At 34.4% G+C, this 6,995-nt stretch overlaps 1 non-coding gene and 1 pseudogene across 1 annotated transcript; one reads left to right on the top strand and one right to left on the bottom strand.

The window, feature by feature from the left end:
• The first annotated feature begins 1,457 nt into the window (after positions 1 to 1,457).
• On the top strand, positions 1,458 to 2,286 carry LOC148697716 (classical arabinogalactan protein 26-like; annotated as a pseudogene).
• A 2,403-nt stretch (positions 2,287 to 4,689) lies between these two features.
• Positions 4,690 to 4,770, bottom strand: TRNAL-AAG (transfer RNA leucine (anticodon AAG)). The gene has a single exon. It is a non-coding gene; the product is annotated as a tRNA-Leu (tRNA).
• Positions 4,771 to 6,995: the final 2,225 nt, after the last annotated feature.

Raw genomic sequence — 6,995 nt, 5'->3', positions numbered from 1 at the left:
ACATGCACGTAAAAATGTTGGCTTTCATGATCATTCATTGTACTTCTTTTTATTTCATCTTGAATAAAGTTAAACCCCTGTTTAGTTGCTATCAAACAAGTATGATGTTAAAGTTCAGTCTCAACACGACTTGAGTGCGTGATTGGTGGGTTCAAGCTCATTTGCTGTGATTGAAGGAGTATGATTATCTCCCCTTCTAATCTCTTTTTCCTTCCATCCCCTCCTATTTAAACGGTTACGATTACGCCACGTCTACATCTTGTTTTGAATTTTTTATATAGAGAATAATACAAAAAGAAGAGTGCTAGAGGAGGGGATGGAAGGGGATGATAATAGGAGGAGAGATAATTCTACTCCGTGATTGAGTCACAACCTCACATAATGACATGGTCAGAAATTATTTGGTGGGTGAGTTAAGTTAAAATTATGACTACAAAACCAAATTTTTAATCTTTTAGTGACGAGAAATATGACCCAAGCTTCGAGGCATATTCCTACCAGTGATCTTGTGTTCTACTGCTTGTGTGTGATTTCCTTGTGAATAATTGTAACTTAAAGTCTTTCATTTCACTACTACTCTCATTCAGTAGTATGCTATGAATATATTCGTGCATCCTTTCTTTCGGATTATTGACAGTTGGATATTCTCCTTATATTACAACTGACTCTTATTATTATTATTTTTTTAGCATTTGAATATTCTTTATGGTTGTTGTTTCTTGCGTGACTTTTCAATTACATGTTTCCTTATGTTCTTGCATATTCATATATTTATGGCTTTCGTCACTCTCGAGTGTCGGCTAGCACGTGCCAACCACGTATCATTTGGGTATCTGGGTTAAGGTGTGTCATATACTATGTTTTCTAGGCTTCTAGCCTTCAAAACTTTCAAGTGAATAAGATAAGAAATCATTTGTAGTATGGAAGTTTTAATTTACTATTGTTTGATAATAATATTAGTTGAAGTGATAAGTTTATTTAATATTTATTAGCTCTTATTTTCCTTAAAAGTAGCTTTAAGATTTAAAATTTTCGTTTGCTAAGTGGAATAAGCCAATTAAAAATTGTAAAATAGCTCAAAAAAGTAATATTTTTAAGCTTAAAAAATCAAAACTCTCCTTATGCAATAGTCTGGGAGAGCCTTGTACTTGGCTCTGCGAGTGCCCTCACAAGAGTCTAATGTTATTAAGCTTTCCAGTGTTTTGTATGGAGCCTTTTGATTTAGGTCCAACGAGAAATTTTTTATTATGACCAGAACACGAGTGGTACACCACGTGTTTCTATATAAATGGTGGGAAATTTCATTTTTTAAATTATTGACTTTTTAATACGTATATCTCACCATTTGTATAATAACACGTAATGTACTACTCCGTGTTTCAATCACACTGAAAAACCTAAACAAAGCTATTTAGGCCCAGCCAAAGAAGGTTCTTATGTGGTATGATATTCAAAGGGTTAAAATCAAAAATAAATTTTATCTGTCTTCACCATCATTTTCTCACGACAGCCTTTTTGTTAGCGTTACACTCTCCCCAACTCCTTTACTCTTTCTTTCCATCCTCTCTCTCTCATTCCCAAAAACATACATCATTGAAGCTCAAGACTATTCTGGCGAACTTGATCAATCATACCATCATTGATGGCTTCCTTTTGGTGATCCTTCTTGGCAATCTTCATACTTTTCATGGCTTCTCACTCCTCATTAGCTTTACAGTCCCAACCAGAAACACAGTTTTCAAGCATATCATGCTGCACCAGCATTGCTTCCAGGTGCTCCTCTATCTTCCTCCTCAACCCTATCTCCTGACATTTCTCCATTGTTTCCATCTCCTGGTGGTGTGCCTTTCTCTCCATCCGAGTCTTCTCTTCTCACAAACCTGGGAGTCCGAGCCCGCCGAACCCGGAGGTCAATGTTGCTCCTGAACCAGGCCCTGCTCTTGTCCCTGAACCAGGCCCGGTTCTTGCTCCTGAACCAGGCCCAGCTCTTGCTCCATCAGGCTCTCCCCCAGTTTCCCATGCAGTTTCTGTCACTTCATCTTTGCCTATAAATGCAATGTTCTTTCTTGGCTTGCTGGTTTGGTCTTTTGTGTAAGTGTAATGCAGATTTTTGTGGTAACGGTTGCTGGGAAGGGAAAAAACAAAAGAAAAGAAGAAGTAGTGGTGAAGAGTTTCGATTATTGAAACTAGTGGTTTCCACTTTATGTTTGTAAACTAATTGTAGTTAGTTTTATAGAGTGGTTTAATATGATGTTAGGTAAATGCAAGGTGAACATTACTTGGCTACTCAAAGATGAGTATGAATTCTTACTCAAAATTCCTAGTATTTGAATCACAAAGCGTTGTGCATATAATTAAAACCGTTCATATAATCAATCACACTGCAAAGATCATCTTTGCAAAAAATGAATTAAAAATAAGGTTGTTTAGTCAATCTATTCTAGCAAATATATAAATGGTTCGTAATGCTTTTATCAATTCCGTTCATTTGTTTTTATACAGGTCGATGATTAAACAATCTTAGTTTTAATTGATTTTTTTCAGAGCAGGTCTTTATAGGGTGATTTATATTATGAACGATTCTGATTATAAACACGAAGTTCTATAAATTGGTAATGAACAATTTTAAATAGGAGTTCCTACTTATCCTTTGAGTAGCCAAGTATTGTTCAATGCAGGTCATGGAATTGTTAATTTTGTCATGGATTATGATTAGGATTATTGTATCCAAAAGAGTTTTTAGAAAAAACTAAAAGCTGTAATTTTCTGCATGTATTGAAGTTCTCATGCATGATTCATGTAATTCTCTGCCTTTTACCTTCCTCTCAAAACATAATTACTTTTCAATTATTGTTCTTAGGGAGAATATCACTGAGAAAATGGTTTTCTTACCCTTCTTTTCTTTTTATGCACAATCTTATTATTTGAGTTTCTTATTCTCATTTTATTTATTGAATTAAAATTTAAAACGAAAAAAAAATAAACACGAGCAAGAAAATGGTGAGCGGAAATCACTTCCCCTATCATTATAGTAAATAGTCTTGTTATATTAGAATATTGTCAAAGATGTTGATAGTCTTGATATTGCATAAATAAAGTATCAATATGTTATTCTATTATCAGTGTTGTTGATATGCTAACAGTAAGTTGTGCTATTCGATAAAATTACTACAGTAAGGCCTCGTTTCGTAGAAAGGATTAGCCTAATGACTATTCGTTCTATTAAGGGCTGGTTTGGTATTGCTGTGCTTTGAAAAAAAAAGCTGCTTTTGCTGTGCTGTGAGAATAAGCAGCTGTGAAATAAAGCAGCAGAGTGTTTGGTAAACTTTTTTGTAAAAGTGCTTTTGAAAAGAAAAAAAAACCGGAATTATAGTGTTTGGTAAACTTTTATGTAAAACAGATATGAAAAAAAACCGATTTTTTCAAAGATGGGTTTTGCAGCTTCTTGTTCTTGGCTTTTTTCACCCAAAACTGTGAAAAAAAAGCTGAAGCTGAATGTTTACCAAATACAAAAACAACTCCCAGCTTTTTTTTATACCAGCTTTTTTTAGAATCACCTCAGTACCAAACCAGGCCTAAAGGTATTAATTTAAAGGAAGAAATAAAAGGCAAATTCTTTATTTTGTTCGAGTTGAAGGTTATTCATGAAGAATATATTGTTCCTTTTTTCATGAGTAATCTCCAACTTGGGCAAAATAAGAAATCCATTTCGTTCTTTAAAATAAATTAATATAGTGAATAGTTCTATACAAGCTAATCATCTCTATCAAACAAGGTCTAACAGTGCTATCTTAGCGTTCTTCCCTTATAATTTATATCAATATTACTTGAATATAAAAGACAATAATTCGGCTACAGGCAACGATGTATAAGTTTATAACTTAACTACCCGATATTTATTGTGTGCGGATTTAAACTCAAATTGTATGACTATTTTTTCATTGTTAGTAAATATGTAATTACCTACATAATTAGGATTGGTTCTAAAAATCGCAGGGGGCTGGCGATGGATAGGGGGAGGGGAAATTCGATTGTGGCACTTCAAATACTTTTTTAGTGTATACTTGCATTTTTACTGAAGATTGGTTCTAAAAGTACTCGCATTAAAAGCGTTTTTAGTGATTTTAAATATACTTACGAACGAGCCCTCATATGTTGTAGGGCAGCCACATCAGTAAATATTTGAGTTTTCATGAATTACTTTGGGTGGGGAAGGGGGGAGAAGCATCGTCATTGCAGACACCCTAACAGTGGTCCGCCCCTGCTCCTTTTGATCGGAGGTAGGTTGTTCGCCTCCAACCGACAATTGGAGAGCAGAGGGGCGGCGATGGAGAGGGGGGAGAGGAAGTTGGTTGTAGCGTTAGATTTTCTTTACGGAAAGTATAAACAAAAATGTTCAATCATAATAGTTGGGTTACATGCATGTATGACATTGGTTCTTCAGATACATGTAAATATGCTAAAGATATGTGCAAATCTTGTTAAATCTCTGAATACTTTTACAAGGCTTCTCTTGCAATAGGCCAAATTGGGCCTACAAATTGCCATCCTATAGATCATCCACCGGAAATTTTAGTGTTTCCAAACAATGAATCTGTTTTAAGCCCAAAATTTTAGGGTTTCCAACAATATGAAGCCAACTAGGCCTTCATTTATTGGTGTTGAAAACAAAAGGGAAGAAAAGGAAATTGTTGAGAGTGGGATTTGAACCCACGCCCTTTCGGACCAGAACCTTAATCTGGCGCCTTAGACCAACTCGGCCATCTCAACACTTGACAAAAGGTTTTTGAAAAATTCTTTATATATAAATCCGACATAGTTGTTGCTCACAGGATCCTGAAGACCTTGCTTGATTAGAAACTTTTGAGTATGACGGTCATATTATGTGTTACTAATTTTTATGATATGATATAAGTAGACGACATGAATGATATGTTATGAATTTACAATATTATGGTGAATTGCCAATTTAGTTCATGAATTATCACCTTTGTGAAAATTAGGTCCCTGAATTATTTTTTTCGGTAAAATAAGTCCCCTAAATTCATTAAAAATTACTAATTTCATCCCTACTATTACATTCAAATCTATTTTATTCAATTTTTCATCAATTTAAGTCACTTGACACACTTTAGAGTGTAATGCCGTCATTGTCTCGCCTATAAGCCCTTAACATTTCATATATGTTGCGAATCTAACGTCTAATTTACCCTCAGAAGTTAACTTACACTATTTCTTATGAAAAACTATCAATTTATCCTCCAAAGTTAACTTCATACACTATTTCTTTATGAAAAACTATCAATCTACCCTTTAATGTGTATGTCATGCAAGTAACGTGACTTAAATTGACGGAAAATTGAATATAGTAGTTTCGAATATAATATTAGCGATGTAATTGGTAGATTTTTATAATTCAATGACTGATTTTCTGAAAGAAAAAAAAATAGTTTAGGGATCTAATTTTCACTGAGATGATAATTTATGGACTAAATTGACAGTTCATCCTAATAAATAAATCACATGTTATAACATAAATGAATTGTAACCGTCCGTAATAACTAGACGATCACTGAAAAGTTGTCGAGGACGTTGAGCTAAAATCTTGACTGTAAACGCAAAATGATATACAAATAATAATTAAATAACTCATATTACTCGTCAGAAAAATTATCAATTTGTTGCATATGTTTTAGTCGAGCAAATTTCTAATCATGGAAATATGTCGTGTCTGAAATTCACCCACGCCGCTACCGCACCGTATTGATATTAATCCAACACCAAAAGCAAACTGCACTTTCAAAAAGCGAGCAAATAAAGAGAAACCACATGCTGTACTAAGCTGTCTGTCAGTAACTTCCAATATGCTTCCAAAATACCACAGCCCATCATTCTACTTTCTACACTATGCTCTCTTTCTTCACCATCAATAAACCAATTATTTTATCAAATCTACCGGCGACCGGAATCAAAGCATGCTTAACGGTCAGAAAAACAGATCCACGATCAGAATATTATACACAACAAACCTAAAGATTTTGAACCACCACAGCAACTGGAATGGAATCAGAATCATTCAGTCATCATTGTTTGATTATTAGCTGACCCCGAGAAACCGAAATTTGATGCGTGTGCTGAAACTTTACTTTTTTTGGGGAAGTACGAGGGGTATGTATAATTTATGTGCATGTGTTAGATTATAACTTACAACTAAATATCGATGATACGTATACGTGTCAGGTTTACAATTTGCAATGTTCTAAAAGCCAGTAAACAAGTTTCCCAAATAAAAAAAAAAAAAAAAAAAAAAAAAGGGAAAAAGCCAGTAAACAAAGAGTACAAACTTACTCGTTTGTAGTCATCACAAGTTACCAACATAGCATGCAACTATGAACTGTCGTTCAGTTACTGCTGCAAAGTCTCGTGACAAGGCTTAAAACCCTAATAACAGGTTCACGGACTCAGGCAGCAGAAAAATGTAAAGTTTCTAAAGGCAAAAAAGATAGACATCTCATCCTCATGCTGTACAGAAAGAAAATCACAAATCAAGCCTTGTCCTTTAGCAAAACATGCAGAGCTGTATTACCATAGCCAGCTTCCGATTATATTTGGCACTTTGTGTTCTGTCCCCACTATGTAATTATTATATAATTAACATTTGAATACAGTCATAATCAGTCTATGCATGTGTTATAATACAAGTGGATGCCAATCAATGTTACATCTTAAAAATCAACCTTATTCTCGACGAAGGACATCCTAGCAGAAACTTGGGTAAGGTGCTCTCACAAAGGAACGGATCTTACTGTATTTCTGTATCATCTAATTCCATAATGCACACAACCTTACTCTTTGTGAGAGTGGTGTAACTAACACCTCAAGTTAATTGTTCTTTATTATTCAAGAGGTAAATTGGTTATACTACGTAACAATATTCCATTATCACACAATAATATTTCTGTCCCCACCACCACTTTCTTACAACACCCTTTTAA

Source organism: Pyrus communis, chromosome 3 (genome assembly GCF_041283825.1).
Source record: "Pyrus communis isolate YQ-2024b chromosome 3, ASM4128382v1, whole genome shotgun sequence".
Taxonomy (NCBI): domain Eukaryota; kingdom Viridiplantae; phylum Streptophyta; class Magnoliopsida; order Rosales; family Rosaceae; genus Pyrus; species Pyrus communis.
The sequence above is the reverse complement of the archived record's forward strand: the minus strand, read 5'-3'. Positions and strand labels throughout refer to the sequence as shown.